This window comes from Buteo buteo, chromosome 2 (assembly GCF_964188355.1).
Source record: "Buteo buteo chromosome 2, bButBut1.hap1.1, whole genome shotgun sequence".
NCBI lineage: Eukaryota > Metazoa > Chordata > Aves > Accipitriformes > Accipitridae > Buteo > Buteo buteo.
In genome coordinates this window covers 68373945-68394330 of record NC_134172.1, presented here as the reverse complement: position 1 = coordinate 68394330, position 20386 = coordinate 68373945, and the positions used below count along the sequence as shown (strand labels likewise).

General features: G+C 61.0%; 1 protein-coding gene across 3 annotated transcripts in view; it reads right to left on the bottom strand.

Moving 5' to 3' along the window:
- The window catches only part of SRC (SRC proto-oncogene, non-receptor tyrosine kinase), a 31344-nt gene extending 14291 nt beyond the window's left edge, over nt 1-17053 (bottom strand). Inside the window, exons 1-2 of one of the 3 annotated variants that reach the window (XM_075018213.1) lie at nt 16848-17053; nt 2442-2517 (exon numbers count right to left, since the gene is read on the bottom strand). The gene's annotated coding sequence lies outside the window, so the exon portion shown is untranslated. The remainder of the gene's footprint in view (nt 1-2441; nt 2518-16847) is intronic. The other 2 variants (XM_075018234.1, XM_075018223.1) reach the window with 2 other exon arrangements.
- Between the last annotated feature and the right edge of the window lie 3333 nt (nt 17054-20386).

Here is a 20386-nt window from a genome sequence, read left to right as displayed (position 1 = left end):
GGGTTTGGGAGTTGGAATAAACTGATTTTTCAGGCTGGGTATGGCTACAGCAGCCACTCCGGTGGGGAGTGGAGCTGTCCTTCCTCCTACACATGCAGGCGATGAGGAGGGACCAATGCCTCATTCTGCCATGGGACTCGGCCCACACACGTCTGTGCCAGGCTTTGGGGACCTTGGCGCAAAGGAAGGTCAAATATAAGCTTTGCACATGCAAATCATCACCGCCGGCGATCCAGAGGCAGATCCCGCAGCGAAGGGGAGGGGGTCTGTCCCGTAAAGAAATGCACTTCTAAAAGCCTGGTGCAGAAGATGCTAAAGCAGAACTGCGGGGGAAAGCAGGACCTTAGAAATGACGAGAAAAAGCCCCCACCGCTAAGGAAAGTGAACCTCCCCGTCCCTCAGCCAGCCCTTTGCTCACCTCTGCCCGGGGGTCCGGCACCCGCTGGCACTCCCGAGGTGGCAGCAGCAGCGCGGGGAGGAAAGCGGGGGCACGGCGGGGCTGTGACCGCACGGCTTGTGACTGCCCACGCGACCGTGAGCAAGGGGCGCAGCCGCTCAGAGTTTCCCCTGGAAGCAGCACTTCCCCAGGCAGGAAAACACCCCAGCCGGGGCGGTGGATTTAGCAGCACTGTGGGGAGACGAGCGTCCCCTGAGCGCACCCTGTGGGGCTGCCAGCCTGGGTCGGCAACTGATGTATCAGCGTGCTGAGAAAAATCAGAGTGTAAAATAGTCAATATGCCTAGAGATTAGCTGGGAGCGGAGCACAGAAAGGGGAGGTTGGAACCCCCAGGCACTTCTCCAACGTCCCCAAAGCAGGAGGGGTCCTCGCCTTCACACCCGTTAGCCTGCGGGCACAGGACGTGTGTCTTCCAGGCAAGTTCCAGCCAGGGACACCGTGGACGGTGAGTTCACCGCTCCTTGCGCGGTGCTTTTGGGGAGGGAGAGCTCTCCAAACACACATCACGAGCTCCCAGCTCGCGCCTGGGTGCTAACCCTCTTTGGCAAGGGCTTTGCTGGGTCTGCGCTGCTCTGATGGCGCCCGATCCAGCCATCGGGGCTTTGGCTGCAGGAGCTGAAGATGGGAGAGGAGGAGGAGGAGGAGGCACAAGCCCATGGTCCTCTGAGGAAGGGGCTGCAGAGCAGTGAGGCCCACTCCAAGCTCTCCTGTTGCAAACAGCTTTGCACCTTAACACCTGCACACGCTTGCTTCGATATGGCTAGTGCAAAATGTAGGCTGGCAACCCCAAAACATAACATGCCCAGAGGCGCTGGCAGCCTCGCACTATCCCCTCTCCCAGCCCCAGGTAACTCAGCCAACATGACCATGTGGCTTCAGCTCTGTGGCCACCCTGGGGGGGACGTTCCCCACCTGCCCCCAGGGAGGAAAGGGGAGCCCGAGAAATCCCCTGCCACCCCACATCACTGCCTCGGCAGCCGGTGAGGAAAGGGTGCAGATTCCCCCGGGAGGATGCAGGGGGCTGTGCAAGAGCCAGGCAGAGGAGTTATTAATGATGGCAGGAATGTGCTGTGCACTCGGGTCTCCAGGAGAAGAGGGGCCACGCACCAGCCCTGCCGACACGGAGAGACCCCCCTGCCTCCAGCACAGCCGGCGACAAAACCCCCCCGGAGCCAAGGGGCAGAGAAGGGAAGCGGGTGAACCCACTGCCTGGCCATGACAGCACCCAGCACACCCCAGCAGCATTGCTGGGAGCTGTGGGACAGCATCACAGTGGCCAGATTACAAAAAATACCCACCGCCAGCAGCTACGCCGTATTTATCTCTAACGGATGGTATTTCTGCTCAGAGCCGCCAGCGCCCAGCCAGGGCAGCCCAGCTGATGCCCGGTGGGATATTTCCCCGCTCCTGTGCTTTTCCCAGCCGACAGCACTGGGATGGGGGGGGAGCTCAGCACCACTCCCCGTCCCGGCCGGTGCCTCAGCTTTTGGCAGGGCTTCCCCCCCCCAAGGCTTGTGCGGCAGCGGCAGGCTGGAGTGCGGCCAGCATTCCCGGTGCTCGCCTCCGACTGATGCGAGGCGGCGTACGGAGGCAGCTTTCCTGCGGCGGGGATTAGCACCCCGGGCACGTCGCAGCCTGCAGGAACTCCCCTGCTTTCCGCTCCGGGGGGTCAGCGCCGGCGGCAAATCGCAAACCACCGCGGTTCCGAGTTGCGAGGCCTCAGCTCTGCCCCCGTGGGCCGGCCACGCCGTGGGGAGCACCAGGGGGTGGGAAGGACGAAGGGAATATTCTGCCTTTTGCTCTTGCACCCAGCACCCTACCCACCCATGGATGCTCAAGGGCCAAATCCAGCTGTTGCAGAGCACCCGGTACCCCAGATCTGAGCCCCCCCCAGGGGGGTGGGAGATTTTTCCCTTCTCCCAGGCAGGTTCAATCAGCAAAGCAGCCTGGTCCCCCCTCTCCAGGGTTGTCGGAGATGCCTTACCAGCGCTTTCCGGCTACGGCCTCGCTGCGGGGTGGGGAGGGGCCGCCGGCGAAGTCAGCTCAGCTCCCGCCGCAGCCTGCGAGACAGAAGGGACGTCAGCACCCGCGGCAGCCGCCGCCGTCGTCCCCGCACCCCGCCACCCTCTCCCCCCCGTGCCACGGTCCGGTGCCCAGGGCTGCGGCTGCCTTCCTCCTCCTCCTCGCCATCCCTCCAGCGCAGGGCCGGCAGCTCACACTCGCTCGCTCTGATCTCTCATGTGTGAAGAGGGGACGATTCTCTGCTCCACTTCATCAAACCCACCCGGGGATGGGAGAGGAGGTGGCTGGAGCCACCCCGAGTGATGTCCCGGGGTGAGAGGGGAGTGCAAGGCACCCCCAGCCTGCCGAGGGATTTTTCGGGGGGGAAGAGAAGCTGGTTCCTCCAGATACACCAGCGTTTCCAGCCCTGCCGCTCCACCTCTGGACAGCTGGGACCGGTGGCAGGGAGGGTTGGCCACCAACCGGGGACCTTGTCCCCAGGGATGAGAGTCACCTTCTCCATCCCCAACAGCACAGATGTGCTACAGCATGAACCACGCACAAGGTCTGGGAGCACCTTGTGCTCCTCAAGCCCTGACTCAGCCAGAAAAGCACAGTTTGGCCAAATTTTTCAAAAGGGACAGTTTCCTGTCACAAGTGTGTGTGGTGGGGGGACATTTGTCAGCAGCAGTGGCTCAAGGCAGAGCTTCAGGTCAAACGCAGAGCAGGGCAGGGCCCCGCAGAGCTGGGGCGGTCACTCACCTGGCTCTGCCACCCCCTTCCAGCCCCCAGATCCTGCAGGAATTGCCCCTTCTCCCCCCCTCTCATACTGAAAAAGAAATCTCTCTCCAGCCGGCCCTGCCCACCCAGTGCCAGGCAGAGGCTTCAGCTACCCCCGAGGGGCTTCGGCTTGCCCAGCGCAGAGGGGATTGAGCCCCCGCAGCACCCCCAGCTTCGTGGCCCTAAGCAGCATCCCAACGGGCTCCTGTCTTGCTCCAAGGCTGGAGCCCAGGTTTCACATCTCATCCGGGGGGAACATCCCAGACTGACGGGGACAGGGCGGGCAGGTTTTTGCTGCCCTGCCATCTAATTGCTGGGAGCAAGGCTGGAAGAGAGACCAGCCGCAGCCTGCTGCCTTTAAGCAAGGACCATCAGCCACAAAGGCGTAGCGAGGAGAGGGCCCATACAGAGACGGCAGCAAAGAAGAAATCACTGCTGCTCCCCCAGCACTGCCGGCTGCCATCACAGCCTCTGCCGCCCCAGCTGCCCCGATCCACTCAGCCTGTGCATTACCTGGATTATGGCATGCGGCCCCACGGTATGCACACCAGGCTTGTTACGTTGCAAATGCCACGGCGTGATAGTGGAAACCACTGAGCAAACCTCCGTGGGGTCAGCGTAATGCCAGGCAGCCACCCCGTGTCCCTCTCGCTGGGTGGGCGCCTGGGGCAGTGGCTGTCAGGTAGAGGATGTGCCACACCACAGCTTTATTTTGATGGTCTCCCCCTTCCCCCTGCTAATAAGTTTTGTCACTATTTTTAGTGCATTTGATTAGGATAATAAGCAGCAGCTGATTGACAGCTCTTTAAGACTTTGAATGGTTTGTAATTTGTACTTGACTAATATTCACTAGCAATAATTGCACAGCGGGATGGAAGGTGGGGGAAGCTGCAGTCTCAACTCCAGGCTGCAGCACATACAAATAAGGCTGCGCCACGTACACACGTGGTGCCCGTGTCCCCGCCGCCCGTGCACGCCGTGCTGCTTGGGCTCCCGGGCACATGCTGTGGAGGCCATGGCTGTGTTTAGACAAAACAGGACCAAAAAAGCCACCAGGGAAACCCAAAGACGCCTCAGCCTGGCGTCAGCCAAGCGCTGGGGTGGTGAGGTGCAAGGTCCTCCGAAGGGGAAGGGACAGGTCCCTGCACAGCTGCCAGGCGGATGGATGCGCTTGCATCCCTCACGCTCCCAGGTTTGGGTATTCGGTGGCTGAAAGCGGCTGCTGTGGCAGCAGCCCTGCACAGCCCGGCACAGCCCTGCCACCCGTTCGGCAGCGGGGCTGCGTTCCTAACCAGCGTTATCGCTGGTCCGACCACAGCCAGGCTCGGGCAACCTGCCAGCACTGCCAACCCCACACATCTCTGCGTGCTGCCGGGTTCTGCATTCGGGGTCTTCCCGGCCCCCCATTCCACCCCCCAGGCCACGGCTGGGCTGAGCCGCAGCCGGAGGAGAGAGTGCCAGGGCTGAGCCCCGCCACGCACCCTGCCCGGGGCAGAGGCCGCAGCAAGGAGAGAGCCCCAGCAAGAGGCCACCCCCACCCTCCCCTCTCCAAAAGCAATTATAAATGAAGCACACTCAGCTGCACAACTCAGCTCGGATCAGATCACGGCACACGAGACAGCGGCGTCCCCGTCCTCCCCCGCCGGCACTGGAAATGCCGCCTGACCTGCCCAGCATCCCCGCTCCTCTGACACCCGCATCCCCAGGGCTTCTCTCCCCCCCACCCCCAAATTGACTGGCAAGTTGGGATGCAGGAAAAGGCTCGATCCTCTGCCCTACCTCCCCACGGCAGAGATGCCCTTGGAAGGAGAACAGCGAGGGGAACCACGGCCCTCCGGAGGTCCCGCTCTGGCTGTTTGCCGTTGTGTCCGGATTGCTCAAGGATACAATGGCCGTGGTAACGCCAGGCTGATAGCGGGTTGGCGGCGGAGGGGGAAGCGATCTTATCTTCTTTTCAAAGACACTAACAAAAGACACTGATTGGGAGCAGACAAAACACAGCAGTACGGCTTCTGCCAGGCAGAAGCAGAAGCCTTGGGAAACGCCGCGACAGGCTGGGGCCCAACACCAGACACCGAGCCTTGGGGAGGGAGACATCTCCGGCAAAACAGGCTCCGTCCTTGGGGCTGCTAAGGAGCCGGGTGGGTGCTGAGCAGCACCGCCGGCAGACGGGATGGGGCGGGTGCTGGGGGAGAGGTGGGCGAGGGGCCAGGGACACCAGCGCCCACCCGCTGCCTGAGCGAGCCGAGCCGTGTCCCCGGCTCGCGAAGCCCCAGCGAGATTAATAATGGCAACTGTCTCACGCCAGACTGAAAAATGAAGCACGCGGGACGGCGGGCGAGACAAAGCAGCCTCGCGGCACCCAGCCCACGGCAGCAGGCAGCGGGGATGGGAAGGAGCAGAGAGCGGCGATCCCAAACCCACCCCGACCCGCTCCATCCCCCTTTGCACACAACCGACCCTCTCCCAGCAGGACCGGGGTCCAGCCGGGCCGGATCCACGCAGGTCAAAACAGAAGCCGCCTACGAGGTGTGCCGTTAAAAACCGAGATCCCAGGTTGGAGGCAGGCAGGCAGCCAAGAGCCAAAGGGCGCTTCGCCGTCCCCCTGCGCAGGCAGCACGAAGATGGCGGCACCCGGACAGGGGGTCAGTGCCGCCGCACCGCGCCGCGGGGAGACGGTGGCCGCTGCGCCAGGGACGATGAATTGCCGCTTGGCCGGCGCTGCCGTAACCGCTGCGAGGGTGGTACCCGAACAGCCAGCGCCCCGGCACCCCGTTCCCCTCCCTGCATCACCCCCTGCTCCCTCCCTGCATTTTGGTTAGAAACGCAGCCCCGGACACGCTCTCACAGCATTTTCCCTCCCCTTTGGTCCCAGGGGATGCTACTGAAGTTTTGCCTTCTCCCATGGCAAGCATCAAGGCTGGGGGCCAGCAAACAGCAGCACAGCCCCCGGTGCTTTGGGGAAAGCCTTGCTGCCCCAGCTCAGCCCGCCGTCCCCTCCTGCCACCCGAATACAGCAGGTCACCACGTCCCCCATAGAAAAAGCAATTCCTGTCCCCTGTCCCATGCCATTGGGCTTTGCTCGGTACAAAGGGGCAACACAGGGGCACATCTCTGCCCGGCTGGGACCAGCCCTGCCGCAATGAGTCTGAAGGGCTGGTAAAAAGGGGGAGCTGCTCCCCCAGCCCTGCAAACGAGGGTTTGATGCTGTAGATCCTCTCCCTGCCCGCCTGACGCAGCGAGGGCACGCCTGGATTGTGCCTCCAGCCCTTCTCCTCCACAAGGACACTTGTTTCTCCCCTGCACTGATTCCTAAAGCAGGAGAGATGCAGAGATGCTCACTTCATCTCTCGGCTCCAATTCGGGGACCAGGGAAACCGTTGGCAGGTGCCCCCGATGCCCCCCCAGGACCCCCACTTTACCCAGCAACTTTATGTTGAAGGCAGCTGAGTTAAGGCACCGCAGCCCTCCCCTGCTTCCTCTGGCTGATGGAAAACTCGCCCAGATGAAAGGAATCGCTGGTGGAGGAGAGGGGAGGGCAGCATGGCTGCTGTGCGGGGGCCCGGCTACACACTCCCCACATATGTAAGTCCCAGCCCCTCCCATCTGACCCTGTCAACTCCCGTTAAATTTAAAACCATCTTAATTAAAGCTCCACAGCCCAAGCTAGCAGGGGCCAGTGGGTCACAAAAGGGGAAAGGATAATTAAATCAACCATCCAAATTCACCCCCCCTCAAGCATGGGTGAGAGTCACTGTCAGGAGCAATGCAAAATGCCTCCAAAAAGACATGTCAAAACAGGGAGTTTAAAAGACCAAAACAAAGCCCTGAGAAGCACAAAAGCAGGTTCTAGATGTTTACCTGGCCAAGAAACTGGGAAACACCAAATACACACACAGGGAGCCGTGCAGGGAGCTCGAGCTCTCCCCACTGTCACAGGGCCGGCCCCTCAACACGCAGATTTTGGTTTGCCAGGGCGATGGGCAGAGGATCTGCCAACACCAGCGGCTGCACACAGCTGCAGGCAGTGCCCCCTCGCTACCCCTGCAGCAGCCCTAAACCGGGCGAGGGCAGGGGCAGCCCGACAGTGGCCAGAGCAAGCACCATCTTGCGTAAGGCTGGCAAGAAAAAGTCACAAGCCTTATCTCCCCGAAATAATGCAACCGGCTGCCTGGAGTGAGCGGGATGTGTGGCAAATTATGCTTGCTGGTGCTGAGCTGCCAAGTGCTTGGTTTTAAGCCTTTTTCTCCCCCAACGGGTGGAAGAAGAGAAGGTGGCCATTGCTATGCCGTGTCACCTCGCCGTCACTGCACTGCAGCAGACCTGGGTACCGACGGGGCCACGTCTTCAGATCCCCCAGCGTGCGGATGCGGGCAGCCTGGGCTGACCCACCGCGATGCTCACCCACGGTCCCACGCACCAGGTCCCTGGGAGCCGGCAAAGCTGTGCACACTCAAAGCTTCCTCCAAGGCAGCGGGTTTTTAATGTCCATCACCGAGTGGCGCGGAGGGCTCCAGAGGGAGCCGGCAGCTGCTTTTCCTGACTGGCACGCCACCGAGCAAAGCTTGTGGGAGCTCCTGGCACATCACTCCTCAGCATCACACACAGCCGTGCTGTGCAGTGGGTGCTGGGAGCTGCAGCCTCTTGCAAAGGGCTGCATGGCGAGCCGCTGCTACGACAAGGGAGTGTGAGCAGCCCGCGGTGCCCCGCCACCCCTTTCCACCCCCGTGCAGCAACAAAGCCACCCCCAAAATCAGGGCTTGCACAGCTCTGCCAGCCCCATGCCCTGGTCCAAAGGAGAACCCCTGGGTTCAGGCCACTGCTAGGAAGTGTTCGGGGTCAGGGATGAAATGAAAGTCGATTCAAGGCTCCTGGAGCCCCCACTGCCTCCTGCTATCCATACATGAGCGCTCTGGGAGAGCTCTGGGACAGGCGGAGAACAAACACACAGGTGGTGCAAACCCAGCCCGAGTCTGCTCTTGCACACACAGAGGAAAGGGGAGCCACGGGGGGAGTGAGGAGCACCTCGCTTCCCGGCCAGCACGCATCCCCTGTCCCTTTCTGCGAGGGCATCCTGGCAATGAGAGACGGGAAAAAAAGCTGTCCCACCACAAGGGTGGTCCAGCACAGGAACAGGGGCTGGAGAGGCAGTGGGATCTCCAGCACGAGATGCTCAAAGCTGGCTGGGTGCTGTGCAGCCTGACCTCACTGGCACTGATCCGGGCCGGAGCAGGAATGCCTACCTGTGCCTCCCAGCCCGACTCAGCCTGTGCTTCCAGCATTCCCACCAGGACACCAGCCAAAGCCAGGAATTGCCCAACCAGCCCCAGTAAATGCTTTCCAAAGCCTTTGGCCTGCATTAACCTGAAGCTGGCTTCTCCCAGGCAGGTGATGAGGGCACCACTCTCCTGCCAAGACCAGGAGAAGAAAACAGAAAGGAAATGCTTCCAAGGGCGGGAGTGCCTGCGGGGCCGGGGAGCACGGATGTCAAGCCAGGCCAGCACTAGGAGCCGGAGCTCCCATCCACTGGGACTTTCTGCAGCCATGGTGTTATGCTTCCCCAAAACAGCCCTCTCGCTCAGCACTGGGGGTTCAATGCCCCCCAAAATGTACATTTTTAATACTAGCCCTCAGGCATGCCGGCATCCACGTACTCCCACCACCCGCCACCTAATTCCCCAGTTTCCCATGCCCCCATCACATCAACGCCGTTCCCACCCTCCTCCAGGCGAAGCACCAGGACGAGGGACCGGGCGGCCCCACTGCAGGGGGTGACGGAGATGCGGTGACACAAGCTAGCCTCTTGAGGAGGAGGGAAGATTTCTGTTCCCCATTTCTGCAGCGCCTCTCCCAGCGTGGCCAGCCTCAGGCTTCGGGAAACAAGAGTTTGCTTCTGCTTTCTGGAAGGGGACATCTGCCCTGGGTGCTCTCCGGGGATGGCCGTGCCGCAGCACCCAGCCCACCCTGTGCCCAGCTCCTGGGGAAGGGGCAGGTGGCAGCGAGAGGCTGATGTGACTCACGGGTGGCTCAGATCCGGCCAAAACGGTGCCGCCACCTGCCCGCAGCCATTTCACCCCCGGGCAAGGATGGCAGAGCAGGCAGGCGGCAAATCCCCAGGGCAGGGGGAGGGAAGGGGGCAAGGAACACGTAGGAGGCAGAAAAGCTCCGGATCTGAGCAAGTTACAACCACCCCTGGCCAGGCTGGCGTCACTGCTAAAACATTTCCACTTTCAGAGAAACCAGCCCATCCAGTCCAGCGAGGAAAGGAGCTCCCTGGGGCTCCACCGGCCCTCCGGGGCTGGAGCTGCAGCCCCACCGGCCCTGCAAAGGGGTCCTGCGGGACCCCCGTGGCAGGAAACCTTCTAGCAACCCTCCTGACATGGAATAGGAACTGAAACACTTGCTGGTAAAAAAGGGCAGATGCGGGGAGGGTATTTGCACCCTCAACACAAACCCCGTGGGGCCAGGCATCACCCCGCTCCTGGCCGGGAGCCACAGGGGCTTGGCAGGACACATGCAGGGTTCACCGCAACAGGAGGGTGTGAAGGAGAAGCCAAGCAGAGACCAAGGGTCCTCCTCACCGATTTCCAACACTTCCCACTTTGCAGACCCCTGAGCAGTTCCAAACAAATAAGCAGGATCCCACACAGCAAATTTATGCTGATTATTGGCTTATTTTCCTGGGTTACTTTGGGACTCTGGGGCATTCACCTGACACAAGCTGTGTGCTCTGGGGAACCACGGGGCCACCAGCCCTAATGCACACATGCTACAGGCGCAGTGGGCGGCTGCAGGTCAAGGCTGAGTGATCAGGATCAGCCTCCAGCAATGCACACTCAACTCCTGCTTTCACCTCCCCGGGCACGGATGGGACCGGGAGCAGCTCCCACAGCAATGGGCACAGCCCAGGACCGTGGCTCTGGTCTCGGCACCGTCAGACCCCACGCCAAAGCGTGCCCGGAGAGCCTGGACGTTGCTGGTGGCAGAGACCCGAGAGATGCTGGTCCCCACAGCCACTCCCATCTGCACCACCAAAACAAAGCAACTCGCTCAGGATGCGTCAGAGGAAGCAACGAGGGAGGGTCTCGGGGAGCAAAAGGAGAAGATCAGCCAGCGCCGGACAGCATTTCCATAGCCAAAAAGCCGCGTCAGATTCCCCAGCCGCTCCTGGGGTGAGCACGATGCTCAGCAGCTCCACTGGAGCCGCCGGGAGAGGAGCCGGCTGGGAGGTGCAGCTATGGTGCTCACTATAAACAGCCCGAGCAGATGAAAAACAAAGAAAAACGCTGAGCTGGTGTCTTTTATCCCTGCCTCTCCCGGAGGGGAGAGCCGGGCTCCGCGCACCTCTCAGCCCTGCACCGCTCACTGCAGCGGTGGTGGGGATCCGAGATGGGCTACAGGCGAGGTGGATGGGACCAGCCCGGAGCTGCCGACACCAGCCAGTGGTGTGGGACGAGCGGCTTGTGGACCTTGCACCCTCCCATGGCATCTCTCCAGCCCTCGCTCCCACTGCTCTTCCTACCCAAAATAACCACCCCCAGCTGGAGCTGCCCCCCTCCCTGCCCTCAGGCAGAGCCTGCAGGGACGGGATGAAGGGATGAAGGGACGAAGTGCATCTCCTCTGCTTTCCATAACCTGTGGCTCATGGTGGCTTTCAGCACAGCCCACCCAGACCACGGCACGAGAGCTATCCCCGTCCCCAAAGTACCAAGAAGAGCTCAGATCAGCGTATGTACACACACGTGCATGCACATCCACACACGGCTGTGCACGTGAGCAGGCAGCCGGGGTGGGCAGGCAGCTCCCTGCAGGTGCCCCCACATGCTGCTCTTCTTGCCCGGCCCCAGCCGCACACGCCGGTCCCAGCACCATGAGCCTTTCCACCCCACGCACTTCCAAACTCAACTGCCCGTGATGTTGGAGCATGAAACTCATTGTGGTCGCGGTGACTTCTGCAGCTACGTACGCACCCTTCCTCATCCCACGACACCCTCCTCGCCCGGCGCAGCAGGGTGCTCGCCAGCAGCTCCCCCTCAGCCATGCCAAGGCTTCCCGATCCTTTCCCTGGCACAGCAGGGCCCCGCCAACACTTGCCTGATGGGGAGGGAAGGAAAGGGCCCGGCCAAGCAGGGAGCGACTCTGACAGCCTTTTCGTGTTGGTTTTTAATTTTTGCAGAAGTCGCCAAGCGCACACTTCCGTCCCCGGAGCATCCAGAGCCCAGGATGGCACTGCCCAATCCCGCTGCCACCAGCACCGGCTGCAGCCTGGCGGCACCCCAAAACCACCAAGCTGTGAGGGCTGGTTTCGGCCGGGGAAGTTGGTGCCCAGCTGGGCCACGGTCTGGGGAGGAAGTCCTCAAAAACACTATCTGAGAGGCTGTAACCGAGTGGGTGAGGAAGGTGATGGTGCTTCATGAAGATCAAATTATATCTGCCCTGCCTAAGGAAGAGATTTGCCCATGGCGCAGGCATGGTGCAGGGCAGTGCAGCTGAGGTGAGGGAGGGGCGGGAGAGGGGGAAACTGAGGCACGCACCCGGTGTAAAACCTCACCAACCTCCGACGGCAGCTTCCCAGGCGCTCCTGGGGGAAACTGAGGCACGCAATGCTCCTTGCCAGGTGCAGAAGCAAGGTGGAGCAGTGTAACCCAGACACAGTGCTGCAACCCCAAACTCCTGCTAAAGTGTGCCCCAGGGTGAGACATTTTTAGGATCAATTTAGCACTGACCCAACCCCATTACGCTGCCCCCAAACTGGGGCACAGCCTGGGAAGGGGGACGCTGTGTGGGAAAGGGGGCACACGCCTCCGGACAGGCTGGACTTGTTAACCTCAAGGTGGAGGGGGCAATGGCAGCAGTGGGCTTTTACCCTCATTGCCCAGGTTTTTGCTAGCTGAGATTGCCAAACACGGTCGGGAAGGATGGGAGCAGCCACGCCAGGCGGAAGCTATTTTTGCAGCACGCAGTCAGGTTTTCCTCCGTTCATCCAGCCCTAACGCAGCGGGCTTAGGGCCAGCCGAAACCTCACGGTCACGGGAGCGAGACCAAAACAGGTAAAGCATGGGACGGGGCTGGGAAACTCCGGGGCAGCCTCTGAGACTTGCAGCGTGGGGAAGGAAGCGCAGCACAGCCCGAGTCACAAGTGTCCCCGCGTCACGCGTGGGCAGAGGCGCTGACCCAGCAAGGCTGCTCGCCCTCTGCTGCGGACCCCAAAGCCATCCTGGTGCCCTCCTGGCGTGGGGGCCCACGCGTGCCAGGCTGCACGCCTTGTCCAAACCTCCACCGGTTCCCTGGCTGCGAGGTGAGGGCAGGCTCACTACACACATGCCCCATTTCTTAGATTTTTGCCTTAAACAACCAGGGGCTTCTGTTCCCCAAATTCCTCCAGACGAGCCCGCAGATCCCGCACACCAGCCTACAGATATTTCGGATGCTGCATCTCCACTGAGACCACCTGGAGCCAAGGGGCTCGGGCAAATTTCTTTAAGGTCTGAATTAAAATCAACGACCGGCCCACCCTTTGCCCAGCGGCCAATACCCCGTGGCAGCCCTGCCAGCCCCCAGCCCTCACAAACACCTCCCCGCTCCGCAGCGAGGGCAGCCAGGAGATCTGTAGCCTGCAGGGAAGTCAGTGCAAGACGCAGATTTGCAGGTCCTGGTTCCTGGCCCAGGTTCAAACCACATTTGTTCCTGAAATCTGTTTCAGGGCTTTATTTTCAAAGCATGCGTGTGCAGAGGCATGTGCAAAGCAGCACTGGTTCCCGCTGCAGCCGGCGCCGAGGTCGCCTGTGCCAACACGGGGCCAAGTCGGGGGCCTGGGTGCACCCGAGCACCGACTGCAGCCCACACTGACGTAGCCATGCTCAGCCAATTAATTATTTTTTTTTCCCCCCCTCCTAAGCACACTATATACGGGACTATCTCAAAGCTTGCTGCCCATTTAAAAGATGAAGGACCAAAGGCATTATTATTTTTCTGAGGCCCACTTTAAAATAGCCCCACGACACACTGCACATTTTTTGCTGATGGGCGGAAACTTCAGCAAGACGCAAGCCCAGGGGAGTTAGTCCGCACCACCCGCAGCTACAGGCGGTCAAAAAGAGGAGTTTGGACTGGAAACAGCTACAGTCCCCGCTCCTGTCCCAGTAACAGCCATGCAAGGATGGTTATTTCCATCCAGAGGTTCAAGCTGCTCTCTGGGCATCGGATTAAAGGGATCTCTCCTGCACGGAGCAGCACGGGCCACGGGGACATGCCGCTGTCTGCCGAGGCCGTTTCCCGTGGCTGATGGGATGCACACTGGACGTGTCTCCAGGCGGACTCCGGGGTGAGATGTGGAGCGCTGCGGAAGCGAGCTCAGATGGGAAATTGTGCCGAGAGATAAAGGAACAAGTTGGAAACCGAGCTGTAAAATAGACAGTACAGGAAACAATAGCGCTTCAGATAGGCTTTCAAATTTCCCCCAGCGATGCCAGGAGTACGGCGCTTTGTCCCAGTGATGCTCAGGGTTTTTCTCCCCCCTTAGACACGGTGGGAGGAGGCGCAGACTGTTTGTTCACTCCTACCTTTTCTCTTTCAAAGATGTTACAGGCATTTGCTGGTCCTTAAAATGAGAGGTTACAGACCAAGTCCTTCAGGTCTCATCAGATAAGAGTTTTAGCTCTGTGATGACTTCAAAGGCCAGGCGTGATCCTGGCACCAGTAGCAGGAAGAGGCAGACAGGATTTTGGAGGCACAGCAGCCCCATGGTTCACCCCCTCCTCACCTCGGTGAGCCCAGCGAAACAGCTCTGCTATCTGGGAGCTGCCCGCACTGCTAAAGGCCATCCCCACCTCGGGACTGCTGATGTCCCCTCCGTGCCACCAAGGCAGCAAAGGAGCCTGTTGTCTCCACAGCAGAGCCTCTGCATAGGTCAGTCACCATCAACTGCAGCCCTCTCTTCGTCTCACCCCCCAGCTCCCTGGCCGGGGGCTGGGACAGCCCTTTCTGCCTCCCCACGGTACCTCTATGATTTTCCATCACTCAGGCACAAAGTCATTAAAGGGCAGAGCTATCGTTAGGGCATCTCCATCACACAGGGAGCACTGCAAGGCCACTAACGATCGAGACAGGGAACATTGGACTTCCCTTAGCTGCTGCTGCGCCAGCCCATAAATAACCCCGTCTCCAAAAAAAAAAAAAAAAAAAGAAGAAAAGAAAATCACTGGGTTGCGTTTTGGCAAAGCCACCAAGGCAAGGTGTTTGGAAGAGCCTCTGCCCTGCTGCTCCGGGGTCAAAGCTTGGAACCGGGAACCAACCCTCGATCTTTCAAGCAAAGGTGCCCTTCTCTGACAAACGAGCATTAACTGGCTAATGATTACAGAGATGCGGCTCCCCAGGGAGCCAGCACACGAGCCTCCTCTCAGAGACACCGAATGGCCAAGGTTTTGCTATGGGCCAGATCCTGAGCCAGCATGAAGTGGCGCAGAACAGCTGGCTTAGCGCAAGGCAGCCCAGGATCAGCCTCTCCGGCTGCAAAGATGCTGGGAGCAGTCCCACAGTGGAAATAACAAAAAGGATATTGCTTTAATGTGCAACATTTCTGATGTCCCCCTGCATGTCCCTATCCTCACACCTCCCCAGAGAGCCCTGCCAGCCCCTCACCCTTGTTTGACCAACACATGATGCACGGGGGGCCTGGGCACATGTTGAGCCACCGGGTGCTGAGGGGGGTCTCCAAGCCCGGCAGGGACAGACGGCTTCCGTCATTAACGGCTGGACCTCGGGAGGGTTTGTCATGACTCGGTTCTCCTACCCGTGCACCGGTCACTGCGGGCATCTCCTCGGCTGAGAGGAGAGGGACAAAGCCCTCCAGCTCCCTCCTGCCATACACCTCCTCCTCTGGGGAGCACCAGCAGGGCAGGGAGAAGAAAAAGAAAAATCAAGTCTTTTGTTGCCACCTTCCCACAGCTCAGTTTGCATACAGCACTGCTGGGTATGTGCTGTCCTGTCCCTGTCCCCGCTGCACAGGCAGCGCCGGCCCCAGGCAGGAGCTCGCGCCGGCAACCCCCCGGGCTCTGCACCCTCCACTGCCCCCAGCTCCTAATGCCACAGGCAGTGGGACCTGTCCTGGGGGGCCCCCCGGCTGCACTGAGCAGCCACATCATGTCCCTTCCTTTGCATTGCTCCTGGGGACCCAAGAGGACGAGCGAGCCCGTGGCACACACAGGATAGCACAAGCCGGTCACCTACGACCTTTATTGCTGCTCACCAGCACTGCGACCAGGACCAGGACCAGGACTGGGACTGGAACCAGGACCACGGTCACCTCCTGGCCCCAAGTCCAGGGGGCTGAGCCCTGGCAGACCACAGCAGCCGCCGGGGTGAGGAAGGGCCGGGGAAGGAGTGCGCTGTGCAGGGCCAACAAAACGCGGGGAGATGCGGCAGATCCCCACTTATTTCCAGTGAGTCTCGCAGGAGGCTGCGCAGCTCCCCGAGGTGATGCTCGGTACCAGCCTGGACCGCGCCAGGGTCAGCGCCACGAGATGCCACCCCTGCTCCAGCCGCTGTCCCCAGCGCACACGGTCCTGTGCGGTGGGCCCCATCCCCGCAGGCTGCCCCCCGTGCCCGTCCCAAACGGTACCAGGATGCAGCACAGCCTGCCCGAGCTCCCGCACAGCCCCCCGGACAGCGAGCAGGGATAAAAGCCCATCCCCACCCCAGTGTGGCTCAGGGCGAAACCCACGATGCTCTTCCGTGGCACTGGGGGCCGTGACAGGGACGGTGGGGACAGGCCAGTGCCACCGCTCGCAGCCATACATGGGGGTTGGATCGCCCAGGCTGTGACGGGGGAACGAACTTCCCGGCTGGATAAAGCTTTTCATCAGGCAACCCGGGGCTCTGCAGCCCCCCGGCAGGCTGGAGCCGGCCAGCCCCGGCGAGGGGCACAGTGAGGAGCCCGGCCGGCCACAGCTCTCCAGGCCCACCGGGGCTGGACACAAGCCCCAGAATTACCGGTGAGCAAACACGACGAGGGAAGCGGATCAGGAGACATCAAAGCAGGGGGGCGATGAATATTTCATGTCCTGGCCTACATACAGCCCGGCTCTCCCCGCCCTGTGCTCCCGGGGGTCCCCCACAGCCCCTGATCACAACAAAGGGGAGTTGCAGGCAGGCGGTGCCGCCCCGCCGGACCCCACGGCCGCCCCGCCGGACCCTCAGCATCCCCGGCTGGGGCCGTATCTGCCCCGCTAGACAGCGGCATCCCCAGCCAGACCCACAGCTGACCCACCAGAGCATGTGCACCCGCCGCTGGACCCACAGCCGCCCCACCGAAACCCATAGCCAGACCGCGACCATCCCCCGCCGGGACCCATAGCCAGCTCACTGGACTGCGGGCATCCCCCGCTGCCGGACCCACAGCCGCCCCACCGGAGCCCGGGCATCCTCGGCTGGACCCAAACTGCCGGCATCCCCCATCGGACCCACAACCAGCTCTACCCGACCGCGGGCATCGCCCCACCGGACCCCCCCCCCCCCGCACCCGGACCCCGGCCATCCCCTCGCCGGACCCCCCACAGCCGGACCCCGGCCATCCCCCCCCGCCGGACCCCCACGGCCGCCGCCCGCTCACCTCCCGCCTGTGCGCGCAGCGGGGCCGGCCCCGCCGCTCGCCTCCAGCGCTCGGCCCCGGCTTTGTCTCCGCGCCGGGGGCGCGGCCGCCGCCCCCTGCCGCCCCCGCCGCCGCCGCCGCCGCCGCCGCGCTGGGTGCCCGCACCGGGCCGAGCCGCGCCGGGCGCTCAGGGCTGCGCCGCCGGCAGCAGCAGCAGCAGCATCGCGCAGCGCCGCGGATCCGGCGCGCTGCTGCCTCGCCCGCCCCCGCTCACCCCTTCTCCGGGGCGGGGGGGGGGGGGGGCAACCCAGGGGAGGGGAAAAAGGGAAAAAAAAAAAAAAAAAGAGGAATATGGCAGCAAACCGGAAACGGCGGATGGGGGAAAAAAGCAGCAGCCCCTCCCCTCCGTGGGGTTTGTTGTTTTGTTTTTTTTTTTTAAAGGGAGAAGGCTCCGGCCAGCCGGGCTCCGCGGGGCGCGCAGCGGGCGAGGGGCCGCCCCCGCCGCGGGCTCTGCCGGCGCACCCCGGCCCGCGGCGGAGGGAACCGCCTGGTCGCGCCGGGGACACGCGTGGGAGCGGCGGGCTGGGTCCTCTGTGCGCGTCGCCCTGCGCGGCCCCGCGAGTGGGGGGCCGGGGGGGCTCTGGGCTCCCCGCGGCGCTGCGGTTCTCCCAGCCGAGCCCGGCGCTCCTCGCCCCGGCGGGCTGCGTTGTTGTGTTTACCTGGAAGCCAGAGCTGGGAACAGACGCGAGAAGTGATTTGCAGAGGGTTAAAACCCGGCTGGGTTGGGGTTTGCTTTATTGAACAGTTCTAACACACGGCGGACAGCAGGGAGAAACGCTCTTTTGTCAGATTCTGCACTTGAATCTGTGCATCTCCATCCCCAGGAGGGACACCTTGCCGTCCCAGGGGGCTGCAATCCACGTTGCCCCATCTCTGAAGTCAGAAGGAGGCAAAACTTCAGCGTTGAGAAAAGCAGAGAAAGATAAACCACGTCCTGGACCTCCCTGGGGAACCCGGGGTAGCTGTGAGGCCCTTTGGAGGCAATGCTGGCACGCAAAGGTGGCTGTGCCCCGCTGGGGCATCTGCCCCGGCTTTGGGTTAATACATCCCCAGGTCGTCCCTGCAGCCGGTGCCAGGCTCCGAAACGAGACGGCACGGAGCTGTGGGTGTTCCTGGGGTGCCCAGTCCCCGGCTGGCAGCATCACCCTGCGCAGGGCCAGGTGAGGTGCAGGTCCCCCCGAGTCCCGCTCGGGCAGGTGGGCACATGGGGAACGTTCCAGCCGTCCCTCCCCTCGCTTCTCAGCACCTTCCCCTTCCAGCGCCGGGAGGAGGTGGAAAATGCCCAGCTTTCCCCCGGCAGAGCAGTGCTGGGGCTCAGGGCTCAGCCGGGCACCCCGCCACCTGCCCTGAGCCCGTCGGGGCTGCCCGACCAGCTCAGCGGCGCTGGCAGCCCTCCCACCTCCCCCGTTAGCGATCCACTATGGTGTTCCCTGTCACTTTATCCTCCAGGAAGAACTGGAGTGAAGCAGCCCGCTCCTTTAAACCCCCATTTAGCTGGTTTATGAGGCACGCTCGGCTGCTGGCCGGCTCCGGTGACCCCTGGGCTGTATTTCCACAGCCAGCACTGCCTCCATCATTCCCTGCCCACCCCTCTCTCCAACCTTTGCAGCCACTCCTCAGGAATTTCTGAAAACTCCATTACTCTAAGAAAGACCTGACACTTCAGAAACAATTTGGGAAGTTAAGAAGTTTCAGAGAACTATGTGGCAGAGTTTTTCTTTCTGTTTCCCACCCCCCACCCCCCCGCCTTGTTCTTTTGAGTTATTAAAAAAATATTTCCCATGACACTGGCAAAGGCCAGCGAATCCATGAGTCACCAGGAACAAGGAGTCACGCACACACCGATCCATCACCCCTGGCCAGCACATCGTGGAGGGGCCCTTCCCTGGGAGGAGCCGCCCGCTGATAAGGTCCCTGTAGTCAGGCTGAGCCCCGGAGGGCCGTGGCTTTCCCTCCTGCCTCTCAGCTCCCTCCCAGGGCTGGGAGAGGGTGGCCGGGCTCCCCGCACACCCGTGGGGTGGCTGGTGCTGGAGACCAGCTGGGTTGGGGGTAGGAGCCCTGCTTGCGCCTTGACGGAGCATCAAACCGCAGCCCGGTTTGTAGTGAGGCTTTTTTGGGGTGTTAATTCATAGCCACCAACCCCTATCCGCTATCTGGCTGGCATGGGGATGTGTAGGGAGGGATTCCTCGACCTAACCTCAATGTGGGATTAAGGAATTAACTGCGTGGTGTGGGGCAGCCCCGGGGTACCACTCTGCTCGCTTACACGTTAATACTTGGGTCATACTGTAGGGCAAAGAGTGGGGGCACGTCGATGCCTGGGGTCCCCCACGCCTTCGCTCCACTGTGCCTGCACAGGGACACGGGGACGCTCCCCTCTCCTTCCTGATCCTAGGAGCACACGTTCCTGCAGTCCCGGAGCAGGCGTGAGCAGCTGCTGGAGGGGAGAATGCCCTGGGGGAGCAGGGACCCGGCCCCAGCCCCGGGTGAGCTGGTTAAGATGACTCAGCCTCTACTGGATCCAGACCCAAATCTAAGATGCAATTATGACTTATAAATATTTGAATTTTGTTTTCCTCTTTTGCAATCAACTCCATTTCTACAGGCTGTCCTACAATCGTAGTTTTCATCTCTGGCGGTGCTGGCCCGTTGCTGGAAGGCAAACAGCAAAGGCACTGTGCCTTTTTACACGCCAGACCAACTTCACGACATAATCTCTTCTTCGAAGAAGATGCCAATGTGCAAATTTAAAATGGCAAATAGATACTCTCTAAAACCAGCCTCTTATCTTTTGGGCTCAGATTCAGGAATGTGCCCTCACAGGACTCTGACATTAAACATGCAGTGCTGGCGATAATGCGATTTAAGACCATTTAAGTTTAAGCAACCCAGCACACCTCAGTGCGTCCCTGGCTCAGCTGTGAGCTCCTGAGCCTGACGGACACCCCCCGGCTGCCTGCTTCCCCTTCCCTCCTGCCCCACTCCAAGTATCTATCTTTAAACAGTCTAATCCACGTACCTTTTATTTTTACCCAACTAGGGATTTCAGTCTCTTCCCTGAAACTTATTTTCTTGAGATGATTCTTTCTCTTCACTTTTAAATAGCACTGATAAAACCCACTCTGGGAAGAGGAAGAGGGTTACAGAAACTGAAAACTAGGTACTTTCAAATTAAAAAAAGTAGCACTGAATATTTATGGTAGCTCAGTTATTACTGCACATCTTGAAATTATATTCTAACAAGAAATCAAGACGTGCTCAGGTATTTCTGTGCTTTCTTGCTGACCTTTACATGAGTTTCATCAGGAAAAAGAAGAATGAGAGTTATGACGGCCAGAGCGCTGTCACGCTCATGAGTAAGTATGTACGTGGCTCCTTCCCCCTCCAGGTGTGCAGATCAAACTGCTCCAGGGGGTCCTGAAATCTTCCTGCGAAGTAAGAGAGTGCTTTTTGGGTCCAGTAATTGATCCAAATCCTGACCTCTGCAACGTAGCTGTGGA